General features: G+C 40.2%; 1 pseudogene; it reads left to right on the top strand.

Annotated features, from left to right (window-relative positions):
* The first annotated feature begins 8,086 nt into the window (after positions 1-8,086).
* LOC147464278 (actin-82-like) lies at positions 8,087-10,138 on the top strand (annotated as a pseudogene).
* The last annotated feature ends 3,059 nt before the right edge of the window (positions 10,139-13,197 follow it).

The raw sequence follows: 13,197 nt of genomic DNA, 5'->3' as shown, positions 1-13,197 counted from the left end.
TTACTGTTGTAAGAGTTAATTTGCCTACTATAGAACAAGCTTGTTGGGATGTAAAAGGTACGCATGCTCATGCATTGATTGCATTGTATGTGAAACGCACTATTACTCCTCACATTCATTCAGTGAAATCTGCAAAATAGGCTTGGGATATTCTGATTGGTCTTTATGCAAGTCGCAATGACGCAAAAACTGCATTGTTGCGTAAAGAGTTGGAGTCAAAGATTATGCATGAGGAAGATGATATGGACACTTTCCTTGCTGGTGTCAAGGATACCAATGAGCAACTTATTTGTGTAGGTGAAGTCATTTCTCACAGTTCCCTTGTGCAGACTATCCTTGATGCCTTGCCAGATTCTTACCAGACTTTTGCTAGTACTTGGAGACTTATGACCCAAGGAAATCTTGAATTTGTCAAGTTTGATGCATTATACACATCGCTGTTGCAAGGGTCACTTTCCAAAAGAAAACGGGACTAGACAGTGTGCAGTTGAACAAGCCTTTATTGCTGTTCAAAGAAAAGGTGGTAACACCAATGCAGCCACTTCTTATTGTTCTTCTGTGTGGAAAATCACCTATACCTAATGCTTTTGCTGGCAGAGAATTGTCCAAAATTTTTGGTGATAAAGGCAAAAAGAAGATGCGTTTTCATTATTGTAAAGCTAATGATCACTTGATCAAGTAGTGTCCTAAGTTGAAGACCAAAGAGGCTAAGAAGAAAGAGGGTGGTTCCAATGCAAATGCTGGTTCCATTACAAATGCAGCTATTGTTGAGTCTTCTTTGAAAGGAGACTGTGATGCTGATGTTGATGCAGAATGGGCTTTTAGTGCAGAGTGTACCTATAATCTTGTTGTCCATGATGCATACATGTCAGTTGTTGCAGATTCACATGTGTGGTATTTTGACAATGGTGCTACAAAGCACATTACCTCACATCGTGATTTGTCCGACAATTCTGGTGAGAAGGGCAAAAAGAAGATGCGTTGCCATTATTGTAAAGCTAATGATCACTTGATCAAGTCGTGTCCTAAGTTGAAGGCCAAAGAGGTTAAGAAGAAAGAGGGTGGTTCCATTGCAAATGCTGGTTCCACTACAAATGCAGCCATTGTTGAGTCTTTTGTAAAAGGAGACTGTGATGCTCATGCAGAATGGGCTTTTAGTGCAGAGTGCACTTACAATCCTGTTGTCCATGATGCATGCTTGTCAGTTGCTGCAGATTCACATGTGTGGTATTTCGACAGTGGTGCTACAAAGCACATTACCTCACATCGTGAATTGTTCACCTCTCTCGAGTCTGTCCCTCATGGGAATTTAGTGACTTGTGCCAACAATGCCTCTTATCCGGTTCAGGGAGTTGGAAAGATTGTTCTTACTACTGCAATGGCACTTCTTTCACACTTGTTGATGCATTTTATGTACTTAAGATCAAGAAGAATCTTTTGTTTGTATCTACACTTGCTAGACTTGGTCTTGTAGTCAAATTTGTGGATGACAGATATACAGTACACGATCTCAGTTTTGGTGATGAATTGTTGCATCTGGCATATTATGTCCTGAGCTGTATAAGCCCATTTTGTATGACAAGTGGGAAGAATTTTGCAAATGCAGTTGTGGATTCAAAGGCTATTTCAGATGCAAAAACTTTGGAATACACATTTTGGTCATCTGAATTTTGCTAGTTTGCTGTGTTTGCAAAAGTCTAATATGGTTGCTTCTTTGCTGCCTCTTGAAGCACCTGTAAAACATGTTTGTGAAGGCTGCATTTTGGGTAAGATGCAGTGCTCAAAGTTTCCAAAAAATGGTTCAGTTAGGGCCACATGCAGGTTGCAGCGTGTGCATAGTGATGTTTGTGGGTCCATGCAAACTCCGTCCTTGGGCAATTATCTTTACTTCGTGAGTATGCATGCATGGGTGTATCCACTTAAAGCGAAGTACATTTTGGTCATCTGAATTTTGCTAGTTTGCTGTGTTTGCAAAAGTCTAATATGGTTGCTTCTTTGCTGCCTCTTGAAGCACCTGTAAAACATGTTTGTGAAGGCTGCATTTTGGGTAAGATGCAGTGCTCAAAGTTTCCAAAAAATGGTTCAGTTAGGGCCACATGCAGGTTGCAGCGTGTGCATAGTGATGTTTGTGGGTCCATGCAAACTCCGTCCTTGGGCAATTATCTTTACTTCGTGAGTATGCATGCATGGGTGTATCCACTTAAAGCGAAGTCTGAAGTTTTCATGTGCTTCAAACAATTTTTGGCTATGGTTGTAAATGTCTCGAAATGTACTATGGGCACCCTCCGTTCCGATCGAGGGGGAGAGTATATGTCTCATGAATTTAATGCATTTCTGGCTAGTCGTGGGATAAAACACCAATATACAATGCCTTATACACCTCAACAAAATGGTGTTACTAAGAGGAAAAACAGGTCACTTATGGAAACAACACGATGTATGGTCAAAAGTCAAGCTTTGCCGCATTTGTTTTGGCTTGAGGCAATCATGTGTGCCACTTATGTACTAAACCGGTGTCCTACAAAAGATTTGCAGTCTATGACTTCATATGAATCATGGCATGATAGAAAGCCTTCTATTGAGCACATGCGTGTTTTTGGCTGTTTGGCATATGCTTTAGTGCCACAAACACAACGCAAAAAATGGGATGATAAGGCTGTCAAATGTATTTTTGTTGGTTATAGTGCTGAAAGCAAAGGTTACAGGTTGTATCATCCGCAAACAAAGCATATCTTGGTCTCATAAGATGTTGTGTTCGTGGAAGATTCTGTTCAGTCCTTGTTGTCATGTACTAGAGACAATAATGTCAGCTCACATGACATTTATGATGCTTTGTTGCCTCTTTTCAGTGGTGGAAGTTTTAATGTAAATTCCAATGAGGTAAATGTATAGCCTATGGGGGTTTCTGAAAATGTTACAGATCAGCCTATTACTGATGTAGATGTACATGGTATACTTCATGAGGAAAGGGCTGAAAATGAGCAAGCTAGAGGTATGCCAAAATGGTTGGTGCATACATTGCATGACAATAAATTGGATGTACCTTTGTCTAGTCATACTCATTCAGTCTCTCGCCATGCATCTTATGCATCGGATTGTTATGCTTTGTCCGTGTCTAGCTTACATGATGTTGAGGAACCTCTGTCTTTTGATGAAGCACATAATTCAAAAAATTGGATGGTTGCCATGCAATCAAAATATGATGCACTTATAGAAAATGACACATGGACTTTATTCACAAACAACCAAAGCCATAATTTATCCCTCTATTGTTTCATTCACAAACAACCAAAGTCATAATTTATACAATATGAGTGTATTAAACAAAATACATTGCTAGGAGATACTATGTAAAGGGACTCTAAATGGTACCTCTATTGTGTCAATCATAACCGAGCTTTTTTTCTATACTATAGAAGTTCACTTTAAGTTCTCCTTGCTATGCACTAGGTTGTGAGCCTATCAAACAAAGTTACATTGCTAGGAACTAGTATGTAAAGGGAATTATTGACTTCGAAGGGAGGCACTTAGAAATTGAGAGGAGAGAGCAAGCATTGTTAACAAGAGAGAAGTGTATGGAAATATTTTTATTGTTTCTATCTTCATCTCCATCTACACTCTTTATTTATTTTGTCTCCTCTCTAACAAGATGCACAAATGTGAGATGTCACTCATCTAAATAACACATATGACGGATAGATGGTAGGAAAACTTGCCTTGATGCTACATACCCTTACTAAAACTACTCAATTACTTCAAGCTACCTACAAAGTGGTAAACACATTGAGGAGAGCACACAACCCTTACAAAAAGGGGGAGCCCTTCATCGTTAACTACTTTTATTTGTATCCATTATCCAAACTCACATATGAGCTGTCATAATAACTAATATCTAATTCTCCTAAATGATTTTCTCATGTTAAAATGATCATTTAATATGGGGAAGTATTGGGGGAGAAAAAACTAGAATATTGGTTAATCTGACAGACTGGCCACATTAGGGATCCAAAGGAGGGAAAATAGGGATCCAAACAAGGGACCATCTGCAAAAGAACAATGTGAAACAATGGGCTTAAAAGACCCTAAGGCTCAGCCCATTAAGACTTCCAAAATGCTAAGGTTTCAAAATTCAAAGGTTGTGCCCAAAGGTCAAACTCTAGGGAAATTGGATGCTTTGTGTGTGTCCAAAAATGTCTTCTCAAGTCCTACATAGGAGGGGATGAGCCAAAGAAGTAGGGAATGAGAGAGAAACACAACACACACTCACAAGATTCCTTTGTACACAAGGGGAAAGAGGGACACATGTCAGCTCCCTAGCCTAGATGTCCACAAGGTGTACTCAAATCCTATTGGATGGCCTTGGAGGTGGACCAATGAGAATTAGGCTAGAGTAAATCTAGTTTAATAAATTTAAAATCACTTAATAAAGAACCAATAAGAATTAAGCTCTCTAGAAGACTATTGGACAGTCTCCCAAGGGGTCCAATGATCATTCAACAGCCCAATGGCTTGCCTGCCTCCTATTGGCCAGGAGACAAAGGGGTCCAATGAGAGTTTAGTTGAATTAAATTAATTAGAAAATTATCTCACAAAAGGGGAAAGGGCGACACGTGTCAGAAGGCTATCACTTATGCTGCTTAATTTCCATTGGCTAGGCTTGGGGAGGTCCATTAGGGTTGCAACATGAGCGAATAGAAAGAGGGGTCGACCAAGAGAGAGAGGGGGGTGATTTTTCAAAGGAATTATCACTTATACACTCACACAATCTCATGTGTGGAGAAAGAAGACTCTCTCTCTCCTTCTCAAGATTTAGTGAAAAGCTTACCACCTACTCCAAGCTTGTGAGAAGGGAGGCCTACACCAACAACACTTGGCTTTGTGACGCAAATCCAACCAAGAGCAAAGCTTCAATGCATGCTCATCTCCTCTACCATGCTAATTACTAAGCTAAGCTATGCTAATATGAGTGATTATGTGAGGAGATGTACATCTTTCTCATAAGAATACTCCTTCTTCCTCTTAATCTACTCTCATACCCCACTAGCTCTCACCATCTTCAAAGGTGTGTGAGGTCTTGGGTCTGAGACCATGAGGGATTTGATGTTGTGTTTGATAAGTGTTTTTCTTAGTGCATGAAGTTTCCATCTTCATTGCACTAGCTAGTGTTGAAGGAGCACAAAGAATTGTATTGTGAAATGTCTCTCTTGATGGGAGAAACCATAAAACAAAGCATTTTGGAGGGGGGACCGGCTCCATGTAATCCGGTCCTCAACTGTTGGTAATAGCTTAATTTTGCTCTCTTTTGAAGTATTTTTCATGCTATCTAACTAGGTGTTATAGTCTTTGTTGCTGTCTCCACCCAAGCACTCTTGTTATTCTCATTAGGAATCTATTCTAATGAAATGCTCACTATGTTCATGCTATTTTCTGCTACACACAAGTTACTTGGCCAGTAAAGGTTACATGAGCATTCACTCAACTAGGAGATCAAGCACATTTGACACCATTATCCTAGGGAGGCTCCACATTGATAGTAATCCATTGACTATTTTAAGACGTAGAGAAAGACTATGGATTTATAATTTGATCGTTACCATTAAAAAACATACATTTAGATCCAAAAAGAGTGCACAATAATGTGATTGGGAAAATAAAATCTCATTAGAAATAATTTCATTGCAGTTATCTTTCACTAGTGTCCTAGAATTCACATAGTCTATTGATGCTTCTTACATGTGATATCAAACTTTGTTTTTTTTCATCTATTGTAGATCTAACACAAGCCTTGCAAATAAGGAATGTGATTTTTACATAGTGGAATGCCTGGGGATATTTATACATTTGAAACTATAATTTGCATATGCTGCGTTAGCTCAAAAAACTAAATCTTACTTTAGCTACACCTTCTAGGGCATAATTTGAAAGCAATGCATTCTAAAATGAAATATTGTAATAGCAAATTCTCCCTAAGGTATTAGAGGCATAAAAAAGGCACACCTATATACAAGAGCACTACCTAGTGTCACACCTAATTTAAAGCTCTGCCTAGTGTGACACCCATTATTGATGCAATATAGACATCATAATCCTTGTCACATTGTTTACAAAAGGACAGCTTGCACCACTTGAAATGCACAACTTGGGCAAGTGCAAGAATAGCCTTCTTATAGGAAACTAGAGAGACACTTTAATAGAACCATCTTAGGATCTTATAAAAAATTGTAAATCATAAATTTTGGAGTGTGTAAATTGTTTTGATTAAGTGAAGACATGCTCTTCAAGAGTAACTCAAAATTATTTATTGTGTTAGGCACCATAGAATTTGGCCATAAAGTCTCTATATAACAAGCACTATAAGAAAAAAGAACAAATTTTACATTGTAGAAACAATCCCAAGAGACCCAAGAAATATAAAGCACAAGTGTTGAACTTAAAAGAATGGTATTCCAAAATTTTCTCCTGGTATATGAAGCCTTGGCTTTTAAATATTCATGTACAACAATAGCTCACAGGCCAATGGCTTGAATGTAGATAGTCTAGAAGCTTATAGAAGAATAACATTTTTAATCTTTGAGTGATGTAACTGGTAAGTATTGAGCTCAAAGGTTGGTTTTTAAGATCTAGGTCAAAACAATTTGGCTTCCAGATCTTCATATAGGAAGAGCTCACAAACAAGATGGGACAATTTAAGAGTTCATAGAAAAAGAGTTCACAGACTGGATCCTTATAATAAGATTATAAATCAAGGTGTAGTACTGAAGGTTTTGATTGCAACAAAAGTTTTCTAGTTAGGCATCTTTGCATCATTGGCTACTTGTTTAGGGGTACTTTCAATCTTACCATTGTGGTGCTAGATTCTTTGCTATTCTGCTATCAGATTCTTTTATATATGTGTTGTGTAGTACCAATGCCATACTCAATTGGTTCTTCCACAACTATCCAGTTTCAAATATTCCCACTCACAAGTATCAACCCCTTTCCTCAAGGTTTCCAAGGTCAAAAATATATGAGGATTGTGCTAAATTTGGTAAAATCATTATCTACCGTATCAAGCTCAAAATTGAAGATTGTGTAGAGTTGTGTGGACGATCTTTCATCTCTCAATGACATACTGAGTGAAAAACTCTTCTTCCAAAATTCTGGGACCAAAATGGTTAAGAAAAACACGAAACTTCCCAAAATATCGCCAAAATATAAAAGTTCTCAAAATACTCTTTATCAATTTTAATGCATTGCTCCAAATTTTGTGTCTTTCTGATAGTAGAGATCCATCCTTAAGTGTCATATTTATATAAATTGTCTACTCAAAATATTCCATTTTAGCTTGAGAGTCCACAACTCCATCCAAAGCCATAGTTTTGTCATCTTCGGTTGAGGGATAACTCATCTTTTTATCAAGAGCTAGAAATTTTTAAGGAGTCTTTTTGGGAAATTTTGGAAAAATACAAGGGGTATTGTGAGAATGTTTGGAATTTAAGGGGTATTTTAGGAATTTTCCTTTGCAATAAGTCTCCAAACATTAGAAAAATATGTTTCCGTTGGGCTTCTTGCAATCAGTCTCATAATTTTGTCATCTGAGTTTTTGACTCCGTGCATCGTTGATAGCTCGCAATCCATCCGCGCGCGTGCAGACAGACTGTGAGCTCTTTCCCTACCCAATCTTCAATTGTTTAGGGTATTTTGGTTACTTTTTTGATAGAAAATGGACACAATCAGAGGAAACGTGAGACTCCCCTACAAAATGTCAATATTTTAAGGCTATTTTGGTAACTTTTTTGAGAGTAGTCGTGTCAATGAGAGGAAACGTGAGATCCTTAGCAGAGCTCGCAGACTGTCCGTGCGCGTCGACGGATTATGAACTCTTGAACATGCTAGCAGCTAGAGCAAACATTGTAGATAGATGATGACAGGGTGGTGATGCTAGCAACTAGAGGCCGGGTAGCTACTCCCGTTACACTTAGCGCAGGGATTGAAAGGCAGCAGAAAACTTCACTGAGCCAGTAAGAGGGTGCCGAGCAGGCGTGTGTGACCGCACAACGAAGACAGGAGGACTGTCAGAAAGAGGAGGAGGAGGGCTGAGAGGAGCATGAGTCGGGCTGCACAGGTTGCCTTCGAGCAGCAGGGGAAAGAGGTAGTGGTGGTGTAGGGGTCGTCAATTAGCACTCAAGTGCGCCGGTGACAGGAGATAAAGCAAGAGCACGCGAGGGCCAATAAGAAAAAAGCAGACAGTGCTGGTTAAGGGAAGAGAAGTTGGCGAGCAGGAGCGGACGAGGGTAGGGGGGACGTCAACTGGGGCATCAGAGAGCCGCCGAGCAGGGCAGATAGAAAAGCACCTTCGTAAGCAGATTGCGGAGAGACGTGACGAGGTGGAAGAGCCTTGAAGGTGAGCAGGAGACAGAGGCCAGGTGACGGCTTTTGCAGATTTTGCAGTGCTAAAGAGGAAGTTGACGAGTCGTTTTTGGCAAGGCATGGGCTGAGCAGCTGGTGCCGTACAGATGACGAGACCAAGGCTCCTGCTACACGGCATGATGGCGAGGTGATAAACGGGGGGAGCTGACGTTGTCAACAACACAAACCCCACCCACATCCTCTGGAGATGTGATTCCCTATGCATGCCCATTACCTCGCTGCTTATAACGGCTACAGAACATGATCGCACAAACCCCACCCCCATCCTCTACAAATGTGATTCTCTATGCATGGAAATGCAAAGACATGCTACATCGTTCATCAAGGAGCGCGCGCGTTCAGAAAGCTGGAATGAACACCCAAACACCTAACACATGCACAAGTTCATACAAGTACAGGCCGAGCACTGCAAGTTCATACAAAGAGTGCAGGATTTTATATGGCACATGCGGTTTCGTGTCTTGCGTGTGTGTGTCTGTGCCCGTGCACGCACGCTTTCATGCAAACATGTCCAAAAGAAAATCAATGTCCTAACAACTTTGCACATCGGTGAATGCGGATGGACATTGAGGTCAAAAATACCAGACGCTGAAGCAGATGGACACAGAGATCCATCACGAATTTGCAGATCGCTGAATGCAATGGACCAACATCTCTTTGCAGTCTAGAAAAATAGGATTCAAAAGAATTAGTGTTGTGGATGACATGTGCATGTGCAGGATGGATTTGCGAGGGATGATGCACCAAGAGCAGTGTTTCCGAGCATTGTGGGAGGCCAAGACATGCCGGTATAATGGTCGGCATGGGGCAAAAGGATGCTTATGTGGGGGATGAGGCACAATCCAAGAGAGGTATTCTGACACTCAAGTACCCAATTTACCATGGCGTTGTCACAAACTGGGATGATATGAAAAAATTGTGGCACCACGCTTTCTTTAATGAGCTAAGAGTAGGACCGGAGGAGCACCCTGTCCTCCTCACAGAAGCTCCCCTTAATCCAAAAGTGAATCATGAGAAGATGACACAAATCATGTTTGAGACGTTCTATGTTCCGGCCATGTATGTTGCAATCCAGGTAGTCTTTTCTCTCTATGCGAGAAGACGTACTACAGGTAATTGCTCTCTCCCAATTTCCTCCATGGTTTTAGCATACAAACATGAATCAGATGTTACTTTCAAAAATAAGATTGTTGCAGTGGTTTCTAATGCATATGGCATTACCATTTACTGAATGTTCTATATGAGTAACCAGGAATTGTGATGGACTTTGGAGATGGGGTGACCCACGCAGTGCCCATCTATGAAGGGTATGCCTCTACACACTTTCTTCTGAAATACATGTCTCCACACACACACACACACACACACACACACACACACACACACACACACACACACACACACACACACACACACACACACACACACACACACACACACACACACACACACACACACAGATCTATGTAAATGCATGTCCATCCATGTAGCTATGCCCTTCCGCATGCAATCCTGCGGTGGGCTGGACTTGGCGGGAAGGGACCTAATAGACGCACTGATGAAGATTTTGACAAAGAGAGGCTACTCCTTTACAAAAACAACAACAGAACGGGAGATCGTGCGGGACATGAAGGAGAAGCTGGTGTATGTAGTCCTCGACTACGAGCAAGAGTTGACTCCGATTGAGGTCAAAAGTACCAGAAGTGCCCATTACACTTGTTGCTTATAACGGATACAAAACATGATTGTACAATGATATGATCGCCAACATTGTGAAAGGACAGCCTCCATGGGTTTAAGCTTCAACTTTCACATTTGTCTTGTCGAGGACGTGTTTGCATAATGATTAATGACCACCGCCAATTCTTTTTGAGATGGTAATTAACGGGCATGACTAAGAACAAGGTGTTGCAGGATGTAGTGAAAGGGATTGATGCAGAAAGTGTTAGTAGTATTGCACCCTGCATTTCTAATGTACGTCAAAGACCTTCATTAAATATGGATGCACTTTGAGAGAAAGAATACTACAGAAGCCACCACAATCATCCAAAATCAGTCCATATATGCATTGGCAAGAAAGGTCTCTAAGAGCGATGCTTTTCAAAGTCTTTGAGCATGTTGGATGCTTGTTATATGTAGTTCATGTGCAAATTTTGCATTGGTTGATGCGTTCGTGAGGTGCTTATTACAGATCGTCCAAGGCTCTGCCAGTGGGGAGCTACAAGAGTTTAGTGTACATTCTCTTCAGGAGGTGAGAGGATGTGGTAGTAGGGAGCGGCCTTCCTAGTGTGGAGAAGCACACTTGATCATCCACACCTCTTCAAACCTATTCTCATCATCATCACCATGTGTGGGATCCATGGACCATGTGGTTTTGTTATTTCTATGAGTGCTTTGTGCATGTGAAGACTTGGGCAGCTCTAAGGTTTAAAGGAATCCATGTCCATATCGTAGTTGTGCACAAAATTTTAATCGGAAGTACATATAGCACAATGGTATCTATAGAGTGGGCGATGGCAGAGCTATTGTGTGCCCCCAAAATCAAAGTTGGCTAGTTAAAGTTTCAAGAGGAAATAATTGCACTAGTACAATGGGGGTAGAAACTGGAGGAATCCCATTTTAATAGCCTGGCATACTTGCTAGCATTTGTTAAAAAAGTTTTGAGGCTACACCCACAAGTTCCACTACTACTACCCATTTGGCTAGGGATCCGATTGGGATTGTCCTCTTTTCCTTGCCAAGAGATATCCTCCTTTTTGTGAATGTGTGGGCAATTGGCAAAGATAAAATCTTGTGGGAAGTAGCCCATGAGTTCAAGCCTGAGAGGTTCTTGGTTGGTGTTCATCCAATGATGTGGGGATCTTTGGAGGACAAAGCTATATAATTTGGTTGCTTATACCTTTTGAGAGAGGCCGTAGAGGATGGTGAGGTAACCATTTAGTTTTTACCATGATAAGCCCTGTCATTGGCAATCTTTTGCATTGTTTTCATTGGCATCCCTCTTGTTTTAACATCCTAGAAGGTGAGGTTATGTGAATGTCTAATTCTTGGTCTAGTTTCATGCTGGCAAAGACATATTATTTTTAGCGACACCTGCCATCTGCTACAAAAACTTTAGTAGTCTTGTTTTACATGTATCTAATCTTTCAAGAAAAAAACATGTCGAGGGAAAATAAATATCCTATGTACAGTTAGCTTCAACACAAGGGTAAGTATTCAAGTTAGTTCTTTTCCTTTGATCTATGGATAGAATAATAAGAGGCTCAATAGATCTTAAAACTCTGTTGCAAACTTGCCTAGAATAACCACTTCTTTGTAGTCTTGTCCACGTGCTCCACTCCCGCCTTTGTGCGCCATTATGCCCTCTAATAGTGGTCCCACATCAATTGAATTACCTAACGCGTGGTTGCCCATATTTTTCTACTCATGAATCACTAATCTGTGCCTTCATCAACTTTCATACATGACAATCTCTTTTGCCATCCTTCTTTTATTCAACTAATAATACTCATCATCGCAAGCTTCCCTAGCCACCTTCATTAGCATTGCGAGATCACATACACATATATACTATATATATATATATATATATATATACACATTCTCTCTCTCTCTCTCTCTCTCTCTCTCTCTCTCTCTCTCTCTCTCTCTCGGAACTAAAATGCTTCTTCAAGGATTTGTCTCCATGGCTTTTATTTTTTGAGACTTCCACTTTTGGTGACCAAAGTGTCCTCCAATCTAAAAACCCTTCACATGTTTTGAGTAATGATGAATGGTTTTGTGACCGACTTAGCCTCTAAAAAAACAAGCTCCTCAAATGAGCATCATGATCTAAGACACATACAACCTAATGATACCTTTGCATGCATATCTCCACCATCAAGATCCGATACACATTTGCTAAAAGTTACGAGTTCAAATATTAGTTCTCATAGACTTTCACACATATCCAGATCACATAATAAAATCTACCATATTCACCTTCTCTGGGCCTAGTCAAAAGATTCTCCCTATGAAAAAGCTCTAGGTGATCCTCCTAATGCTTTTAATGTTGAACAATGTTTGAACCCCTCCACCATTGACCATTTTTCTCTTCTATGACTCCCATATTCTTGCCACGATGTTAGATGCAATATGAGGCACATAGATGGCCTAGAGATAATTTCTCCAAAGGAACCAATCAATTATTTCCCAATAACGTGCTCAAAGGCCTACAAAGGCCATATTCTTACAATAAATGGTAAAGTGAACAACCCAAAAACCATGGTTGCAAAGCATGTAACCCAAAGAGTCCATAGTGTAGCACGTGTAAGCCTAGACGAGGCAAATCCCATTGAGGGATTCGAGAGTGATAACAAGACCACTCTCTGAAGGTGAGGAAACCCCTCACATGCCAAAATAGAGGCATTATATGGACTTACAAGAGTGATTGCCCGGGCGGTTCAGTATATAGAGATCTTGCATAGCACGTGCCCTAAAGAGGTATTTATAAAACCTCCTATTCTAAATTTTTTGAATTATATAGAGACCCTTCATGTACCCTTTATGTACCACTTTTCTCAATAAAAAGACCCCTTATGTACCCAAAAGTTTCACTTTTTCAATTTAAAATACCCTTCTATATGTATATTCTCTAGTGTAAGTTCATAGGAGAAATTAACCCCTTCTTGACTCTCTCTCTCTCTCTCTCTCTCTCTCTCTCTCTCTCTCTCTCTCTATATATATATATATATATATATATATATATATATATATACATCATTCAAGCTCCATTGACTATCATTCTCT

This window comes from Adiantum capillus-veneris, chromosome 1 (genome assembly GCF_014529385.1).
Source record: "Adiantum capillus-veneris isolate H3 chromosome 1, ASM1452938v2, whole genome shotgun sequence".
NCBI classification, from domain to species: domain Eukaryota; kingdom Viridiplantae; phylum Streptophyta; class Polypodiopsida; order Polypodiales; family Pteridaceae; genus Adiantum; species Adiantum capillus-veneris.
The sequence above is the reverse complement of the archived record's forward strand: the minus strand, read 5'-3'. Positions and strand labels throughout refer to the sequence as shown.